At 30.7% G+C, this 22855-nt stretch overlaps 1 long non-coding RNA gene across 1 annotated transcript in view; it reads right to left on the reverse strand.

The window, feature by feature from the left end:
- LOC148283305 (uncharacterized) overlaps nt 1-22855 on the reverse strand; it is a 183921-nt gene that overhangs the window by 44856 nt on the left and 116210 nt on the right. Inside the window, exon 3 of the long non-coding RNA XR_015821874.1 lies at nt 16550-16584. This is a non-coding gene — a long non-coding RNA (uncharacterized LOC148283305). The remainder of the gene's footprint in view (nt 1-16549; nt 16585-22855) is intronic.

Below are 22855 nucleotides of genomic sequence, written 5' to 3' on the forward strand. Positions count from 1 at the left end.
TAAGTCTTGGGTATAAGGAAATTCATGTGTTAAAAAAAAAATATATATTTAGCCAAATATGTTAATATTATAAATGTTTGTAAAAGGCAGATTTGCCGTTTATGTTTATAAAATAAAATAAAATAAAATAGCTGAAACTTTTATCACGTGGGTGAGATTCATCCGGCTGAACCAAATCACCTACTATTATATTTTCCAATTTTTATACTTCTTCTTTTACCAGGTAGTAATTCAACAATGTTTGAGTATGTCCAAATGTTTGCAGACTGGCTGGACTTCCTCCCTAGGGAGTTATTCATATTTAAATTCATTTCAACAGAGAGGGAAAACATTTTTGAGAAGAAATTATGGAAGTCTGGCATTTACATGGCTTATGACCTGTCATTGGCTGGCAGCTCTTTTACTTCACAAAAGTCAACAGATGGAAGAGTTGGGGAAATGTGGATGTTCAAACTAATGCAGAATGGTGAATGTTACACAGTGTGTAAAGTGGCCACTAAAATCAGCCAATGACAGGTCATAAGCCCTGTAAATGCCAGACTTCCATATTCCCTTCTCAAAAATGTTTTCCCTCTCTGTTGAAATAAATTAAAATATAATTATTTTTTGGCAGCATCCTTACTGATAATATTCACCGCACGCGCCTGCCGTTCACTCTGCTCCCGGTACTCACCCTCCTTTCAACATCTTTCTGTCGTCCCATGCCTAGTGAACGTACTTCCCAGAAATTTCACAATTAAAAACGATATAACATTATTATTACCGTTGTGATTTTTCTTTAAAAAAATACTGTAAAAAATATTTGAGTCACCGATTTTTACACAATTTATTGGTTGGTGCATGGTACCCATTCGTAAGGTGGCTTTTTTACTAACACCTTGTACATATTGCGCTGTCACTACGTGACTATTTGGTATTGCTTTGTGGAGATTTTTTATATTTATTTTGTTTTGTCAGATATGGCGGAAGGACGTTCAGATTAGACGCCTGCTGTTTCCTGTCTACTGGCCATTTGTCGATTGACCATTTAGACATTAAGATGCACGGTGCATTTCATATAACTCTAAGTTTGGACTCAGCCTTTATAATAATTGTAGATACTTTACACGCGCGACAGAAAAGTCTATAAAATGATCATGGATCCCCATTGTATTGTTCAATACAAACCAAGTCTAAGCGTACAAGTTTTTATCGTTATTTTACCCCTTATCCACACCTGATACCTTCAATGGGAACTACTCATGTACACCAAATATAGCGCATTTAGATTATTCATTACATGAAAGTACGCTCTCTCAGGACCCGATTACAAGTCAACAAAGTTATATTCGATTTAGATAATTTATATAGCGCCATTTTTATTATTCATTACATGAAAGTACGCTCTCTCAGGACCCGATTACAAGTCAACAAAGTTATATTCGATTATATATATAATTGGATAATTTATATAGCGCCATTTTTGTTATTCACTATATGAAAGTACGCTCTCTCAGGACCCGATTACAAGTCAAGAAAGTTATATTCGATTATATATATAATTGGATAATTTATATAGCGCCATTTTTGTTATTCATTATATGAAAGTACGCTCTCTCAGGACCCGATTACAAGTCAACAAAGTTATATTCGATTATGTATATAATTGGATAATTTATATAGCGCCATTTTTGTTATTCATTACATGAAAGTACGCTCTCTCAGGACCCGATTACAAGTCAACAAAGTTATATTCGATTATGTATATAATTGGATAATTTATATAGCGCCATTTTTGTTATTCATTACATGAAAGTACGCTCTCTCAGGACCCGATTACAAGTCAACAAAGTTATATTCGATTATGTATATAATTGGATAATTTAAATAGCGCCATTTTTATTATTCATTACGTGAAAGTACGCTCTCTCAGGACCCAATTACAAGTCAACAAAGTTATATTCGATTATATATAATAGGATAATTTATATAGCGCCATTTTTGTGAAAATCACCTCAAGGGCGCTGTACAATCAATAAATATCCCAGTACGTCTTGCAGCTACAGAGCGCATGGACGGTTGGGATTCTTGTTCCTCGTCTCTAATTATGATATACAGGAGCTAGATTACAGGACGTCTTGCAGCTACAGAGCGCATAGACAGTTAGAAATTTAGCTCCCATTTACACATTTTGAAAATTGACAAATAAATTTAGTGTATTAATGATACTTAAAAAATAAAATAATATTAATAATAATGAGGAGTAAGATTACGACACGTCTTACAGCTACTAAGCGTATAGGCGATTGGAATTCTAGACCCCATTTACAAAATTTAAGTATTTTTAAGTTGATATATGAAAGCTAGATAACCAATCGTCGTGCAGCTACAAAGCGCATGGACGAGTGGAATTCTAGTAAAGTTAAAATGATATCAATAAATTTACAAAAAATAGAGCTAGTAGTAAATTTGTCAAGTGTTCATGCCAAGAAGTAAGCAATAAAAAACTAAATAAATAAAACACTGTTTCAACTCCATGGTTAACAAAGGGAGATAGGTGTCGTCCATTAAGTACATTTGTTTTTGTAGTCGAATGTACATATTTGTATAAAAAATATTTAGTATCTTCGGCGATAGTTTGTTATTTAAGATATTTTAAATAAAAAATCCTGCATTAAAATCGATTTGACTAGATCACTGGATTGGTAGACCGACCGCAGCGTATCTTGATAATTTCTGTTACATGAAGGTAAGATGATCAGTCTTATGCTTCGGGTGCCACTTCAGGGACTATGAAATATTATGGTGTAAAAACACCTTGTCAAATGAATTTTTTGAGTCAACCATGTCAGGAATCGAACCCGAGACCTCTTGGATGGTAGGTACACGCGATGACCACTACACCACGAGATCGACACTTTTTTACTTTTTCACATAATTTATTTAACTTTTGGTGCATAATGTTATTTGTACATTGGCGGGCTAATCGCCAAATGGCAATTTCTTCCAACCAACCAATTAAATTTTAGTTTTATTTTTATAATTCAAGTTACAGAACATACGCAATAGAAAAAAAAGACTTAAAAGCTAAAGATATATGAAAATAAAAATAAACATATTTGTTTATAAATTACCTTAAATTAAAACTGAGAAAAAGGAAAAAAGAGGAAAGAGGAAAGGAAGATAGATTAAGGAAGAGAAATGAGATGTTTCTTCAGACGTGATTTAAACAGAGATAATGTAGCAACATTTTTGATGGTGGATGGGAGATGATTCCACAGTCGAGCCGCATGGACACTATATGAGTTAGAGAAGAAAGAGGAATTGTGGATGGGTATTAAGTGCCTTGAGAACGAAGAGGTAAACCATGAACTGATAAGCGTTGAAATTTTTCACGCAGGTATATAGGAGCGTTAGGACTATGAAGTACATTGAACAGAAGTGAGAGCGAGTGATAGTCTCTCCGCTGTCTAATTTTGAGCCATTTTAGTTGCCTGCGATAATCAGAAATTTGGTTATATTACCTAAGACCAAAAATGTACCTTATGCATGTATTCTGAAGTCGTTCAAGTTTATCGAGTTGTTCACAGCTTAAATCAGTCATGGAAACATCAGCGTAATCTAGAATGGGTAGTAGTAAATATTTAATTCTTTACGGCATTTCTGCCATGTATGTACAATAGTGCATTTAGTATTAATGTGTAAGAATTTTTACAACCTTCTAAGTGAGTGTAGACTGAAAAATATTTTGCGGCTTAATTCATTATTATGATCTCGCCAGCATAGATGTTCATCTATTAGTACTCCTAGATTTTTTACGGATTTCCTGTATTGAATATTGGTACCATTGACATTAAGAGGATTAAGTGAAGATAGTTTACTAATCAATCTTTGACTACCTGCAAACATAATTTGTGTTTTAGATGGATTTATAAGTAAACCATTTAACTTTATAGAGAATTGAAAATAACTCTTTGTAAATGGGGTTATGTGGCAGTCAAATTACAAGAGATTTTGTCAATTAAAATCACCTTATAAACTAATATTTCAATTCGACATGGCAGGTTAACCTGAGTTACTGATAACCAATATACACTGGCCCTCGTTTCTTTTTACTAAGAGTAGCCATATTGCCAAAAACACTGAAGTAAAAAACTTTAAAGGGTATGATTAAAACTTGATATATAATATCCCTTATAACTTAAGCCACAAAGAATCATTATTTTGTTTTTTATTTTATTTATGAATACGAATATTCTTAAATTAAATTAACGTTGACAAGCTATTTAAGCATTTTCATGTAGATGACATAAATCAAAAGCCAGAATTATTTTATTCAACAATAATCTACAGATTATTAGTAAATAATGAGATAAAACAATGTCGATGAAAAAAGTTTCAAAACAATATTTGATTCATGTTTTACAAAAGTTAGTAGTTCAGTAATTAATGTGGTCAAAACATAAAAAAAATCAGCTGTAGAGTTATCTATTGGTAAATAAAATTGGTTAATTTATTAGTTCAATTATTCTATTTGGACTTGTTCAAAAACTAGATCTCTCTACGAACGGAAGCTGAGTCTCATTGATAATAAGCTTTATTTTATCTCAATCCACTTCCATTACACACACGCCACATTCCACACTACATTCCACTTACCACACTCCACACACCACACTCCTCACACCGCACTCAAAACACAAATATGTAATATCATCTGTATTCTCATTGTATCTTGTTATCCTTATCTCGTTAAAAAATGTGTATTGTACATATAGTGTGGTATGTATGTAATTGGTGCTGGATAATATTTTTAATATAAAAAATACTACATCAATATAACACTGTGTGCACAGCAATAATTATAAATAAACATGAACCAAATATAATTAAACACTTTTAGAGGAGGGTAAAAACATAACAGGATCATCGGTTGATAGAAAAGTGACTTTTTTTCGATTTTTACTTGAATAATTGGTGTTTGCTTGAGTAAAGCACAAAAATGCGAATGAAACACAATACATTATTAAAAAAACATACGGTACTTAGATAGGTACGGTAAATAGATGTACCCAAAGGAAAAAATATGGGAGTCACATTTAACAAAATGTTCTAGAAACCGATTTCCAAAACACGATAACTTTTGAAGCAAATGAGATAATTTCAAAATATAAAAAACTTTCAATGTAAAATAATGATTATTTCGATACTAAAAGTACTGTCCATCACGTGCCCTACGAAAGCACTCAACCTTTCGAATACCTAGCGTTAATACGAACTATTGTCAGATTTTGTTTTTACACAGATCATGTTCCACTTTTAACAGCTTTTTTAACCATTTAGATATCATTTAGGCGGCCTCCGTGGTGTAGTGGTCAAGACGCTTGACTCACACACGCAAGGTTCCGGGTTCGATTCCCGGTGAGAACACAAAAATTAAATGTGATTTTTCTCAAGCCTGGGTGTTCTGTGATGTAATTCACCACTGTAATTGGGCTTCCTGGCCTGTTGTGGTGCAAAAAAAAAAAAAAAAAAGTTACAATTATTCAAAAACAGTGTATCGAAAACTTTTGAATAAAACTCCCGTTAATCCATTTTTCACTTACATCACTTCACACTATATACAATATTGTTATTTTTAATCCAATTTCTCAACTGAAATTTTTGTTACTGATAATATTGCTTTAATGAAATTTCATCAACTACCTTTGGTTTAAAATATTCTCCTTATATTGCTTTTTCAAATTTTAAAGATTATTTGCTATACATGTTATTGTTTCTTTTTTCTCTGCTGCATTAACGTGTTTTCATACTTTTAAACTACTTTTCATTACTTATATTGTATATGAATATAAAATCAATATATTTCTGCTTTTACTTTAATGTGTCATCATTTTTGAAGATGTTTAATTGACTTAAATTTACTGTCTTATATTTCATTTAAAGATTCTTCTCATAGGTTCTTTGAATCTTACTTTTACAATTTTTTTTTCTTCATTTTTAATATAATTTATATTTGTTAATACTAACTACAAACTTTCAAATACTTTTTTTAATTTGATTTTAATTTTTAAACAACTTCCATTTGTTTTATTTTCCTTCTCTTTTTTGTACTTATTATACAAACAAACAAACCATCACGCCGTTTCTCCGTAGGGGTAGGCAGAGAGGATAGAACGCCATAACACTCTATCTTGGCATACAGACCTCGCTTCCTCTACATTCATACATCTTCTCATGCACGCACGCCGATTATTCCTACTTTTGACATGTCCATCTTCAAGTATTTGATGGACTTGATCGTGCCATGTCTTTCTAGGGCTTCCTCGTTTTCTGCATCCATCAACATTTGCATCGTAGATCCTTTTAGCCGTTCTTTCGCTGTCCATTCGCTCTACATTTCCAAACCAACGCAGCGCCCCTTTCTTGATTCTGTCAATAATGCATGTCTCAGCCTTACACACTTCACGGATCTCGACATTTGTGCACCTATCATACATCGTTTTACCACACATTCGCCTGAGGGATCGCATTTCGACAGCATACAACCTACTTTCATCATCATTTTTCCAATTCCATACTTCGCTCCCATACACAACTCCGTTGTGAACTGCTACTCGTAGTTTGGCCTCCTGCGATAAACATTTGTTTGCCAAAGTAGATTTTAGTGCACCGTTCACCCTGTTCCCGGCACCCACCCTCCTTTCAATATCTTTCTCGGCCTTTCCGTCCCTAGTAAACATACTTCTCAGGTACACAAATTCTTCTACCTGATTCAGAATATCTCCGTTCACGCTGATTATTATTATTGTCAAAAAGAAATAGTTCATCGATAACCTTGAAATAATTATAATATAATATAAAAACTTCACTGGTCCATTAGAGTTAAGTCTAACTGTGTAAAATATAAAACTATGTAACCGTACCGGAACTGTGTTTCCTGAATAAAAGAAAATAAAAAAATAAAAAAGCGTATCTGGGAGTACTGATGTTTTTGTATTAAAACAAAATAGGCTTTAGTTTTTATTTCAATTAAAAAAGGCATTTTCATGATGAAAGTGGACTTTGGTACATTAAATAGCTTCTTTAGATAATATCTGCATTTTTTATTTCAAAACGACAAAAAATGTATTCTCGTGTTTTATGATTTAAAGCAGGTTCACTCGCAAACGAGTGGAGGCGTATAAAAAAAAAAAAAAGGTAGGTACAGATATTATCTAAGCTCCACATATTTTTTGCCGAAATTGATTGTCTTTACTGTATTGGAATACTTAAATGTAATTGGAATCTTTTGATGTTACGTAATATGGAACAGATAATTAAATTTCACCTGAACATGTGTAGAAATTTTTAAGTAATAGCGCTTTCAGACCATGGAACAATATTCTCAAAGGCGAACATCCAATAACGATTTTGTTGGTAATATGAAACACCGCTTATGGTATTCGTAACGGGATATCAAAGGAACTTGCGAATACTTAATATAACTCACAATATAAACACAATTTGCAAGCAAACATATAAGGTCTTCTAAAATACAAAGAATTTCTAATAATGTTCAATTTGCCTTCATATTGCCTAAATGAATCATTGACGCAGTGTTGCGTATAATCAGTACACTATAACCTATAAATCACTTAATATGTTTTATAAATACAAACTAAGCCAAGTGTTTTTTTTTTTACAAAGGGATAGCCAAAGAGCTGTCAAGTGTCAAGTGCTACTTTTCATTGTGAAAAAATCACTCACTCCCTCGGAAAAAATCTTAGTAGAAAAAAGGGTAATGTTTTAAACGAATAACGATGCTACGTCGTCATAGAATAACGGACCGTCGTATTTTTTTCACAGCAATAATTGGAGAACCGACAATCGATCAGGCTACTTTTTATCCCGAAAAAAATGTATCATTCCGTTCGAAAAAATTCTTATTGTCAAACTAAAAAACTAATTAAGTTGCTGATTTCTTCCTAATATCACGCGCGCGAAGCCGTGGGTAAAAAGCCGTTTAAATATAAAATATTTCGAAACAATATCAATAAAAAAGGAGATCATTTTCACATACAAATGATTTAATGATTTTGTATAACATTACACGTATTCTTAAAATAATTAAGCGTGAAGAGTAAAAACCTGTTGGTCAGATTCTTGTGATATCGTGCTGTGGACGGGACCAAACGACAACTTTTAACATAATTTATTTCTGATAATAAATACGAAAACTGTGACCCAGTTTTTTATCAACAATGTAGTGAATCAAACTTGAATTACTGGCCAACTTTCAAGGTTTATGTTTTATTTATACGCCGAACTTGGTTGTAACGAGCATCAGAGTAAATCTTATTCAAAATTTAGGTACATATGCATTTATTTCTCAATTTTAAAATGTACGGAGGTTCTTCGTTTCAGGTCCCGACTAGCTAGGTTTTTGGGCAGGACTTTCTTTTTTACAGATGTTTTTTCTTCAAATGATGCTTTGAAAATATAAAAAAATTAAAATAATATCAAAAAATGAAAGCAAATCAAAATTAGAGAACATACCGATAATAGTAAAAATTGAAGAAATATACCATTTGTAATTTAAAAATCAAACATATATGTAACTTCTAATAACAATAATGAAATTAAAACAAATATAACAATCGGGTTGTGGTCCCGTGGCTAGTGTTGCGGACTCACGGGCCAGAGGCCCGAGGTTCAAACCCCACTCTACCCCAACTTGATTTCCATTTTCTAATAGTGAGTTTTTTATAACTCGTTGAAAATGGCCAACAAATCTGAAATATTTGGGTAAATTATAGGAACGCTAAGATTTCTTTTTTTTCAAACAAAAAAAATCGAATTAAAACAAGTATAATATATCGTACCATTATACATTATAAATAAATGTATTTTCTTATTTTAAATGGACTTAATAAGTCCGTAATTAAAGAAATAAATATATGTACTACATAATATTTCATAAAAATGAGAGTAAAATATTTTTTTATAATTGTTTAATTTTGATGATAATATATATAAAACAATTTTTTTTTCACCGACCGGTTTCAGAGCAAACAAGCTTCTTCGTCAAGGTTTACGTAAGTAATGATTTATTACCTATTTTTTCCATGTTTACTAAATACTACACGTGGAGCCAAAAATTAGTGGTTAAAAACAAAGTTTTTCTATTTATTTTATCATAATAAATAACCACAAAGTCAGTGCTTTAAATAAAAAAAAATTAAATTGTTTATTTGACCAACGAGCGCTTTCGCTTAAAAATCAAACAGAACTAGAACGTCACTGAGCGGCACTCGATACAAAATTTGGCCGCGCAACGCCGCTGAAGTGCAGTGACGCTCTAATGTGGTTTAACCCTCAGTAAGCATGTTCAGGGCTAGTTTCAACAAATAGGTTTTGTTTAAAATATTCAAGTGTGTAAGCGAAAATTCTTGGTGGAAGTTTGTTGAAATTTGTTGTAGAAATAAGATACGAATTTGTGGATATACGTATCACTCGTATTTTATTTATATAATACAAGCATAACTACTACTTATTCAAGATTACGCTGATGTTTAGACGACTGATTCAAACTGTGAGCAACTCGATAAACTTGATCGACTTTAGAATACATGCATAAGATATATTTTTGGTCTTAGGAAATATGACCACATTTCGTGGGCAACTGAAATGGCTCAAAATACCGGAGAGAATATCACTCCCCCTCTTCTGTTTACTAAACTTCAGTCTTATCTAATTTATTGTACAGCGCCCTTCAGGTGATTTTATCAAAACTGGCGCTGTTTAAATTATTCACAATAATAATATTAATAATAATCCTAACGCTCCTATAAACCTTCGTAAAAAATTTCAACAATTATCAGACGATGGTTTACATGTTCGTTCTTACTCCCAAAGCGACCCATCCATTTTCGAGAAAATTTGCCTTACAATAAAATGTCCTAACTTTTATAGCATGCAACAAAACATTTTTCGTATCCAGTAAATGACCATTGGTTAATAAAACACAATATAATAAGAATTGATACATGTGTCCAGTCAAAAAAATTTAACACTAGAAACTATGACGAAAGCAGTGAGCGGACACATCTCAAATGATAAGTAAGAAACAAATCTATCAGTTTTGAACTGTGAGTTGTCAAAAGGTAATAGTACGTCATCCCGTCATTGTTCTGAGATTGATAGTGTTTTTATAAGGAAAGGTGTGGTAAGTGCATTATTTGATGCTATTTCTTATGCAACTCTTTGATTATATCCATATTCTAATGTGTTGGGGTGTTTTATAATGTTATAGTATAATTAAATCTGACTGTTATTTTTACTGGGGTAGTAGTGGTCATTCACTGGTGATTCTGCTATTTTTTTAGAGTAATATGAATTATAATTGTACTACTCGTATTTCAATAAAAACGTGTAAATATTTAGAAAAGTTAATGTGTTTTTTATTGTTTTCTTTTATTTTGTACGCTTAAATAATGAAATTTATACCTTTTATGTGGATTTCGCTACAAGCTGAACCTTAAACGGTCATTCATTGGTGCTTTGACCCTACAATCGATGCACACAAATATTGTATTATCGACACATTAGGCCGGTCATATAAGAGTTTTAATATACACATATATATATTTTATTTATTAAAAGAAAACAACAAGCATTGTGACAAAAAAATACAATATTTATAAATAAACCAAAATTATGGGCCAATTATAGTTTTCTGAATACATGGTTTTTCAGGGTCAGACCGCGAAATTTCAGAGGAATATTCCTCCTTAAAAAAAATCCTTATAAAAGTTTTTCAAAACGTCATTTTCATTTTTTTTTAATATGACCTCTAAATGGAGTAAATCTTTAATTTCTCAGACTAGCATACCTTCCGTAATCCCCTACCCATCTCCGACAAAAAAAAATTGCGATAAAAACGCATTTGACCAACGAAGCGCTACGCACCAGAAGCGGACAAGGGAAGCGGCTGGGTAGGAGAGGGGTGGGGGTTTGTCGAGGGACTTCTTACCCGAGAAATTAAGGATTCACTACATTTTGAGATTATTTTTTTTTTTAAATGACTTTTTGGAAAAATTTATAAAGATTTTTTTTAAGCTTACCATGAGGAATTTCCTCTGAAGTTTTGCGGTCTGGCCCTAAAAACCGTGTATATAAGTAAATACAATGTAAAAAAATAATTAAAAAGCGTACCCGTGAAAAGCCTAAAATTTAACAATAATTATGGGAAAGAACGTATAGAATTTTTTTTGTTGACTTCTAAAAAAATCCTTTCATCATAATATGAATGATTGTTGGTCGTCCAACCATTAAAAATAATTGTTAATCTTGTGAAAGCTTCACATTGAACGGTAGTTACTATAAGCCTCGTTGACTCTTGACTGTGTGCCAACAGCTTGTAACTTTGTACTAAAAATCCTTCTTACCATTGTGTTCACAAGTCGGAAGTTGTTTCGCTCGAAAAGTTTGCAGGTAACTTCACTTTGCGCCTCGTTAACAACTCTACGGTAACTATACTTCTTTAATTGGAAATCCTTAGCTTAGTTGACATTTATAATTTTAAGCTTAGGCTTTTATACCGCTTACCGCTCGAGCACGTTCAGAAAGAAAAACACCATTATGAAAAAAATCGAAATGGTCAGGTCATATAACTAATCAGATTTGAGCTTGGAATATAATGAGTGGTTTAATATGTACACAAGTTTAAATTTTGTATAAGAAAAAAATTAAACCAATCATAGTAGATTTCATCTAATATTTATTAAGTTCCTGCGCGCGCTTACAAATACCATGCATAATTTATAAATACCAACGGTGCTATTCTGAACCGCTCTCGCGACCGTAGAAAACACTTTTATCTCGCTTATTTTGTACGTAAATACGCGAGATTTAAGTATTTTCTACGGCCGCTAGAGCGTTTGGAATATTACCCCAAGAAGTTCAGCGATTTAAAAAAAATTAAACCAACCGATTATTTTTTTTTAAAATTATGTATCGCATTATCAGAGCTATAATTTTTTTTAACTTTGCGTTTCTAATTTTGAAATTTTGAAATGACTCCGACTGAGACGTCTCAAGTTCTCTTCCGCTTCTTCTCGGTCAGTTCTGCTGATTGGTCCGTTGACGGTAAGTCCATGCAAAAAAACTGCTTGTGAAGTTTGGCGGGAATTAAATAATTGTTCAAAAGAATGCTTATATAAAAATTTTCAATATTTTTTTTTATTTTTAAAAGAGACCTGAAATCTTTCGAAGCTCTCTTACCATTGGTTAATTTATATGAACTAATGACGTCATTCAGATTAGTTCGTTTTTATTTTTTTAAATTCGTACATTTTCATAAAACTTGCCGTACTGCTCTGATTTTACCGCGCGTAAAATTCGTTTGGGAGATTTCACTATTTTATTTAATCCAATACATATTATACTGCTGCAATGAATAAATAAATTAATAATATTGACAGGAAACAAATCAATATTCAAGCAGCAAACACATAAGCAAGCAAATAGGTATAATATTACATAGATATTATAAATACAGTGAACGCATTTTTTGAAATACTTTCTGCAAGTGTAGTGCGTTGCACATTCTTCACAGATTTTTCGGGTGCACTTTCGTGTACATGAACCGGACGCAGTAATTGAATATGAAATATAACTTTTGGAATATTTTATTTTTATATCAATCTTACGCATACAATTATGATACGATACATAAGATACAATTATCTTCAATTGATTTTGACGGTCAATCAACTTAATATATTTCGCTGTTGTTTTGGCAAAATTCGGTTAAGTTTATTTCATTGTATTTTTGCTCTCAAAGTTGTGGTATATTTTTTTTAATTTTTGAGATTTTTTTTATATTTTTTATAAAAATAAATATATGCGTTCTTATGATTTCCCCAAAATTTAATTTTGATGGTCATTTTCAAAGAGTTGAAAATAACTCACTATTAGAAAATGGGAATCAAGTTGGGTAGAGTGGGATTCGAACCACGGACCTTTGGTCCTTGAGTCCGAGAGCCACAAGACCACAACCCGAATCAAATGCCTTTAAAAATCGTTAAAAAAATTAAAAGCACACGCCCTTTTTTACAGAAATGTTTTTATTTTTATCTTTTAACAATAATATTTTGTTTTTAAACATTTGATTTCTGAAATACAGTCCGTATCAGTCATCATTAAAATTTAAAGATTTTGTTTTTATCGCTTTTTATTAAAACATATTATATATAAATTATAAAAACTAATTTTGCAAAAATACATCGTTTTTATGAGTACCGCTGTACCTAAGTTTAAATTTCAATGACTCGGTCAAAAGGTATATAATATTTTAGTTTTATGCAACTTTTAAGTACATTTTTATCAGATATACCATGGAAAATGACTGTTTTTTTCTATTTTTATGGCCTATTTTTTTATTTTATAGAGTCTTTATTCAATAAAGTACACACATTAATACAATATTAATACATTATAAAAAGGAAAAAAAGTACTAAAATATATGTTGTCCGGATAAACTTAATATCAAATAATAGTTTGTCATCGGGTGCTCAGACATTAGTTTTTATTAATAATCAAATAAAAGACTACAGACATAATACTGTATACATTAAAAATAATAAACATATATTATTTTATTTTTGATGCTTTGAAAAATTAAAAATATTATTAAGAAGATAGAAAAGAAAAAACTCGACAAAACCAGGTAAAATAGTTTAATTTATTTTTATTTTATGTAGGAAAATATAGAAAAATAATACAATTAAAATAAAAGAATATTCATTTACTTTAATATATTTCAAACATAGGTTAAAACATATGTACATACATAAATAGTGGGTTTTCATATATGTAATCAAAACAAAATAAAAAATACAACAAAGTGAATTAGAAATTTTAACTCATATCTACAAAAAAAAATAATCAAAGGTACCTATTAAAATTAGGAAAGAAATAAAAGAAAAGGTTAACTTAAGAAAATAACAAATATTCAATTATTGTGGACCGGATTTTGAAAGAACGACGCGGCGATTGAAAATGGCAAAATCGTATTATTACCTTACTTTTTAATAGACAACTGACATAAATGCACTTTTATGCAGAGTCGAAAAAAATGTTTAAAAACATTTGCAATGATTCCGCTTTAAAGTATTTTTTTAAATAAACCATTAATCAATTAATTATTTAATCAGAATTAATACAAAAAACTTGCTGATGTAATGACTGTACTCTATGAATATATGTGTTTTATAATAGTAATATTATATGAGCAATAAATTGTGTTCAATCCCAGTGTTTAATTTAATTTTGCCTTCGACGTCGGCATTTCTTATACTAAATGGACAAATAAAACAAAACGAATCCTTAAGGGGCGTTTTTATGGTCAAAGAGTAAAAAAGAAATCCTTGCAATTCAGCCCTTCAAAAGAAGCAAACAATCTGAGCCCTGCATGCGTGTATCGCAGAAAAAAAGGTCGAGACGACAGGTGTGCAATGTAGCAGGTATCTGCCTGATTCTCCGAAACCCAAACACATGAGATTCCTACCTGTAAAGTATAATTTAAAACCATAAGGTAACGCGTCACATTTACGGCGGATAATTCGGTTTATTTAGGACATTCAAAAAATGATCACGTGGTCAAGTAATTTTGCATTTCCGGCTTTTATAATAATGGTGCGCACATTAAGTTATTATTAAAAAGATCTTTAATGTTACAAGCGAATTTATTTATTTATTCATAGTTTTTGTCTTACAAACTATAATAAATAATAAAAATAACGTGACCTCACTGGGGTTACCTGAGCCGAGGACACTTAACAATATACTTTGTTTTTAATATTTTTACATTTAAGAATAAACAAAGAAGACTAACTTAATAAACAGAAATAATTAACAAAATGTTCAGACAGTTTCAAACACTACATATTTATGTTTATAATTATGTCAATCTATATTATTTAAATTACGAAACGCACAATGAAAGAACAAAAACCTAACATAAGCTAACTTGTGGAGTAGTTGATTCAATATTGGTTTGGGAGAAATCCTACAATATTTTGGACACATCGCTATGAGAGAACCAGACGGCCTCAAAAAGCTCGCTGTGATGGGCGGAGCGGAGGGAAGATGATCCAGATGTCGCTTACCTACCCGATGGAGCGACTTAATAAAATCTACGCTGGGGTCTCCGGTGACTGATACTCTTCGCTCTGCCCAGAACAGAGCTTACTGGAGGCAGACCATAAGAATATTGATTAAGTGCTGCCGCCATCCTCAATCATGAGAGCAAGGACGAAAGAAAGATAAAATATCTCCCATTTTGGTCGAATATGTTCACGTTCAGACATGGTGGTGTTCGCATCCCCTTTAGCTCAGGATTTAGTTTATGTATTTTTTTGTAAATACTAAGTATACTGCGGTGATGGTAAAGGTGAAGGTGTATTTTACTATTCGCATGTTGGTGTAGTGAGTGTAATGACGAAGAGACGGGTACGTCTCGAAACCGGTAGACATAAAAAGTCAGTAAGTGCTTATATACTTATATTTACTAACATCAACATTTCGGAATTGTTTTTTTTTTCTTTTCTCTTTTACACTTTAAAAAATAGTTGTTACGTACTGAATTTACATTTTCTATACTGGCAACAGTGGCAACTCATATAAGACTGTAAATATTCCTTTCCTTCCCAAATCCTTTCTTTTTCAAATTCTTGTGCTTCTACCGTCCTGTGAGCAAGTCACGTGTGAAAAGTTGCCTCTCTGATAAATCTTTATCATATACTGCGTCAGCATATTCGTACAAAGTGAAGTTTAGTGTTATATAAACAGCTAAATTATACAGTGCATCAACATCTACACGATGTCGGTATCCGTGCTGCAGCAATAGTAAAATGCCTCATATAAGAAACAATCGGATGAACTTTTAAAATGATTAACAATTTCCATACACTTCACTAAAACTCTAACTTCCTCTGTTATCAGTGCTCAGGCATTGAGGTGGGCATTGAGCACTGATAACAGACTGACTAAACAATAGTTTACATAAAATTTTTAAAACAGAGTCTCGACTGATAATAATTAATCGTTAAAATTAAATTCATTCATTTACCTTACAAAATATGTTAATTATAAAGATAACACGGGAGTCTTGGCTTTTACAGGGCTAATGAGCAGTTATTAGCCTGTTTGGGCATTTACAAACGTGCAACCATTCCGCACATGTTCAAAAATCCATACTTCTCCAACTCTTTTCTTTGTAAATATTATCGAAATCAACGAGTTAATTTCTGTGGGAGTGGATGGGTCATTTGTGGTTTGGCTTAGTTTGCATGCATTAATTTCTGTTTTGTTTTTGTTATTATGTAACTTATTTTATGATCAATTAATTTTATATATCCGTAATAATGTTTTAAAATAAAGTACACGTTCTCTAGCCACTATACCAAGTTCCAACATCATGCATAAATACAATATCTTGTGATTGCAACAGGAAACAAATATAATTTGCCGGAAAAAGCCAGAGGCATTTGCGCAAAGTGAACTAGGTATGTGAATAAGAACTTACCAATAATTGAGTCCATGTAACCAATTCTTTTGAATCTGAAAATAAATCAAAAAGATTAATATTTGGGGTGGTGTTAATGGGTTTAAAAAGTATTATAAAATTTATTACCTAAATATATGCATTTTTTATAGAAATAATGACGAGTGATGCTTATATCTAAAAAATTGGAATGACCAGTGAATGGTTTTATCGCTTTTGCGACGTCTTCGAGACTGGACTTCTTTTTTTATTTCAATCTTTACATACAAAAGGCAATGTTCGTATGACCTCGATATACTAAATTGGACCGATTTACGTGCGGTTTTAAGCAAAATGATGAACTTTGTCATGGGCATATTAATAGCTTTTAAAATCTTCAATCTGTTAAGTACAACAAAAAATAAACCGTAAATGTTTTATTCTTCATTCGTCGGGGCTGCATTCAATGAGAATGCATGTACAAAAAAATGGAAGGATGTTGTTTTTTGTGTATAAAAAAAAAAAATGTTTTTGAATGTTTACAAAAAACATCATCTTTATTTTTTTAAATAAATAAATTGCATTGAACATTTTTTACCACGAATTTTCACTAACAACTTGAATACTTTACTAATAAATAACTTGATACCTATTATACATTATGAATACAAGTTATTAGAAAAAAAAATATTAAGGTAATTTATTAATGTATTTTTCAACAGCCTGTGCAGTGTGCACTGTACACAGTAGCAATTTGCTGTCAGTTTGAACATTAAAAACACGCTTTAAGCTTAAAAACAACCTTAATGCCAGACACCTTTTCACAAATACATGCAGAGTATGATAATGTATTACTTTGTATAGTATAAAACTCGTGAACGCTATATTGGTTACCATATTTTTTATGCAATCAGCAAACATAGGGATTTTATAATAAAAAATAAATAAAAAGGTCACAAAAAATATCGGTGGCAGTTATGGAGGGAACAAATCAAATTATAATGAAGATGTGTTTGAAAAAGAAAACGATAATAAAAAATACCACTAATTATTTCAGTGTGCGTTGCAAAATAACGTGTAAGTTAATATTGACACACTTCTTGTAAAGCGCATTCATTTTTCTGTTTAAAATGGTTCACCATATTTTATGATATAATTGTCGATGGTAAAAAGAGATTTTTTTTCTGATTTCGCATAAAATAGCTCTGACGTTTATTTTATTTATTTTATTTTATTTTATTAGGGAAATCAACAGTTCTACGTGCATATTTTTAGGAAACAAACAGATATAGTGTATAAACTCAGAACTAATAACAGATTTCCACATAGTATACAAAGTTAGTAAAGAAAATATATTACATATCAAATAAATACATACAATTTATACATATAAAAATGTTATTTTCATGTACTCAATCAAAGATTTTTTAAATATTTATTTTAAGAACATTAAGTTACTGTAAATTGGGCGGGATAAGGACAAAAATGCTTGAAGAGAGGATAAGGAGGGGAGGGGAGATGTACATAATTATTATTATAATGTCTACTAAGTTACATAATGCATTTTTAGTGTAAATTTTAAATCTGACAGAGTGATGTTTGTGTAATCTATATTTTTAAATTTTGTATTGTACATTGAAAAAGTCCTACGAAAAAAAGCATTTTTAACATACGATGTTTTACTTATTGGTATATGAAACAGGTGGTACCGTCTACAAATCCTGGCTGGCACATGTATTGTTATTAAACCAAGCAGCTCTGTACAGTCAACCATTCCTGTCATAATTTTGTAAAGCAGTAGTTAGTCCGCACACACTCTGCGGTATTGTAGAGAAATAATTCCATGGAAGGTGGAGGCAGTGAGAGTAGATACATAAGAAATACCGGTTTTGTTTTGTTTTTTTTATAAACATTTTAATACAAATTGAGTTATGTTCGTGGAATAAATAGGCATCATACTGTCTTAAAATAATTATTAGAACTCCACAAAATACAGTAAGATTATTTTTTCTTATTTTTGAGGACGGAAAATTTTTCAAGCAAATTCTTGAAAAGTCGTCCATATTTTTTGTGTTTATTCATTTATATAAATAAAAATGATAAAACGACTTTGCTTTTAAACACTTATTTATTTTACAATTAACATTTTGAGTTTGTCCAAATGTTTGTAGACGAAATTCTGGATTTCACCCCCTAGAAAGCTATTAAGATTTACAAATTACAACAAGGGATGGTGAATATTTTAGAGAAGAACATCGGCAAAATGGTGAAAGTTATACAGAGTTTAAATTGGTCACTTAAACCAGTCAATGACATGTCATAAGCCCTGTAAATGTCTATAATACCTTCTCTAAAATATTCTCCACCCCTTACTTTAATTTGTTTGAAGGTGGAGGCAGTGAGTGTAGATACATAAAAAAAAAAATACCGGTTTTGTATTTAAGGTACTTTTTACTCGCGTTTTTCAATAATATTATTTTTGAAATCAGTAAACCCAACTTTCACTAACATTAATCAAAGTTGGTCGGAAATCCCGTTTCATTGCATTCAGTATTAAATCTTCCCGAGCCAAGATAAGCCAGGTGTAAATCGAAGCCTAACTGAAGATTTACCTTTGCCCTCCGGTGCACGAATTAATAAATACGATTAATAAAAATTATTTAAGGATACTTTCTATAGTAAAACGGGTATATTTTTAATAATGCCTTTTTTAAATAACCTTTATTACATCCATGTGCCTCATATTTATATTTTCCATTCAAACAAAACGGTTATGAAATAAATCCTAATGGATTGGTGTACATATATTATATTGTGGACCAGAGAGTGAGAGACGAGGATGTGTTGTTGTCTATGGCCGTAGTGCCCAATGGACCAACATAAGGGCGCGTAACACGTCACTCGCCCTTCTCTGTCTTCACCAGTATTCAAATTCACTCTAAAATATTATTTGTTTAATCTTTGTATTTTCGTGTGTAATAAACCAAAAGTTGTAAATAACTTAAATTATTTTATTTATTTATTCCTTAAGGTTAAATCCGTTAAATCAATCAAATCCATTTAAGCATATGTTTAACATAAATAAAAAATAGCTACTAGCAAGTAGAGTTTAATAATAATACCTCGACAGTATAAATGCATTTTATTATTTAATACAGTTGCATGGCGGCCTCCGTGGTGCAGCGGTCAAGATGCTTGATTTACGCACGGAAGGTTCCGGTTTCGATTCCCGGTGAGAACGCAGAAAAAAATATTGGGATTTTTCTCAAGCCTATGGGTTCTGTGTTGTAATTCACCACTGTAATTGGGATTCCTGGCCTGTTGTTCTAAGAACTACTTATAAATGAGTAGTTTTACGTTTTGGCCATTAGTTTATCTGTAGATGTCGCTTAGTACGCAATTTAAATTCAATTACGCCTTGTTGTGTCGTCTGTAAGTGTCAAAATACTGCTGGGATTTAAATGGAATACGGTGGGATCGTAGCGAATACACAAATAATATTATTTTAGAATTCGATTATTTTACTATATTTGTCAGATTGTTAAATAAAACAAGGTAGACATTTTGTTAGTATTGCCTGGGTAATCAATTTTTTTACCCGGCTTTCTATTGATAAACCTAGGTATAATATAAAACTGAACTAATTAACTAAATTACTAAATAATTATTGAATTATTTTTTTTACATTTCCCTAAAATAATGGCGGTTTTTTTAATAGTCCAGTCAGTAAAATATTTTTTGTGGTAAAACATAAGATAACTTTTTTTTATTTTTTTTTATTTGAATTATAATAATAAATTCTTCGCTGTCTGGTAACATTACGCGGCAACTTCACGCATGCGCGCAGGCGGGAAGTCAGATTTTTGGACAGAGGATAATGTATGCAAACATAATGTAATTGTATCAACCGCCTTTGGTAAAAAGCAATATACTGTTATTGCTCTAAAAATATTTAATAATTTATTGCCAAATATAAAAGACTCGAAACGTAAAACAAATTTTAAAATTAAAATAACTTCACATATAAATTTTTCAATTTCAAAAAAAAAAAAAAAAATTCAAAAAAAAGCGAGATTTTTTCGAAAAATATATGTAGATCAAAAAACGTAGTATTTTATATAATTGGTACACATATTATTTATATTTTTATAAATTTCATGACTTTATATTTGGTTTTAATTATATATTATTTATGTTTAAGTAACATGTATTCTTGGCACATATATATACTTTATATTTGTATAATAACGATGTTTACTTCCTTACACTTGATTAGCTAGGCATTTATAATTAAGTAGTTTTAGTTTTTTTTATTGTTATTGTTATATTGGTATAGAACTACTTATGCTCTAAAAGATAAAAAATCTTCATCTTAGAACAGGCTGAGCCATGTTAAATGGAGACTATTATAAACAGAGAACAATCCGTTTTCATTAGTTTTATATAGATTCTCTGTTATTAAATATGTATACTAATTTGTTTGTAATAAATTTATAAAACGAAATAATTTACGCGCCTTCTGGTATATTGTAATTTTATGCTCAAAAATGAGTAAACGTAAGAACTCGTCTCCACCATAAAATAAACACTTTTTGTGTGTTTTTTTTTTCTTAAAATGAACGCATTACATTTATTTATTTTTAAACATTTTAGTTAGAATGGTCTATTATGTCGACATAAATCCGGCCTTTTAGTCCTATTTAAAATTCTCAACTCACTCTTTGATGAGCCTGAACTACTGAACTCAATAAAATTAAATACCCCAACTAGGCAAACCTTAGGCAAAACTTACTCTTTCATACCGATAACCATAGAACTAACTATGATTTTCATTCCCCTATGCCCAGAATTTTTAGGTCTGCCAACAAACATCCCAAGTCCTGATTTCTTTGATAACAAGTCTTCTTTCAAACGATCACTGAATCAAATTCAATTATAAACACCTCTCTCCCGATTCCACCCTCACAAAGTCTACTATAAACCATTGAGTCTTTCTACTTGTTTTATATCATTTTCTATGTATAAATGTGTCCATAAAAATGCCCATTATGTATAAATAAATTTTTAAAAATAATTACTGTAGCAGATCTAAATACTGTAGCACCCACCCTAATATGAATAAAAGCAATACTCTTTCTTCTACTTCTTTTTTTTCTTACTATCAAACGTTTGTGTGTCCTAATAAAAAATGTTTTTAAATTCTGGCTCCCAATGGTTTTGTTACCAGTAGTAATAAAATATTAGGCAAATATTGAAATTATGTTTTTTTAAATGAAGTTCCACCGACAAGCCATATAAATTAGCTTGGTGAATGTAATAATAAAAAATCCTTCATGTATTTTCTGTGGCTTTATTGTTTGTTTTAAATATATAAATTATGATGGGATTATATTTAATTTTTCAGGGTGTACTTTTGACATTTTCGAATCGTGAGAAACGAGCATGAAACGTAAAGAATGGTGACAAAATATTCGTTTGTGTGGTGAAATAAATGCTTAAATTTAAATATTATTAATGACGGTTCCAAAATGAATGTTTAATTGGATAATTCGCTGGGAAACGACTGCAGCCTACTTGTAGAATGATTGTATGATACAATTATTAATTGCGACTGGTTTTATCAAGGAAAAGAAAAACTTACATGCCTTCAAGTTCACCAATTGCTCGTTTAATTAAACATACATTGTAAGCTTATGAAAGTACGTTCTGAACAAAATATGTTGAAAAGATAATATTTTTTATAAAAGAACAAATTTATATTTCAGTTGATTCGTGTTGGGAATATATCATAGGCTTTCTTTTACGTTGAATCTAATGACTAAAAGTTGCTTTTAATTGTCAAATATCTCCATATTATTTTTATTTATATATTCTTTTTACTTTTTATGTTTTGTAACTTATATATTTTACACTTTTATTATTATGAGCATTTACATTATTTTCTTTTAATTATAAATGGTGTATTTGTTAATTTATATTTGTGCTTCAATTTTTATTATTACCGGTTTTTTTCTAATTCACATTAATGTTTTATTTTTATAATTTCTAATGGAATATTTTCTAATTTATATTTATGATTCAATTTTTATTATTGTGTGTAAGTTTTTTAATTTGTATTTATGTTTAATTTTTTTGATTATTAATGGTATATATTTTCATTTATATTTATGCTGCATTTTTTAAATCTATTTTGAATTTTTTGAAATTATAATTATTATTTGAATTTTTAAGAATCATTTAAAGAAATGAAAAAAAATACGCGTAAAAAGAAGGTCCTTCTAAAACACAGGAATATCCTAGCCAGTAGCTAGTCGGGACCTCAAACAAAGAACCTCGGTACATTTTAAA

Source organism: Micrasema longulum, unplaced genomic scaffold (genome assembly GCF_059751315.1).
Source record: "Micrasema longulum isolate JH-2025_06_02 unplaced genomic scaffold, ASM5975131v1 h1tg000248l, whole genome shotgun sequence".
NCBI lineage: Eukaryota > Metazoa > Arthropoda > Insecta > Trichoptera > Brachycentridae > Micrasema > Micrasema longulum.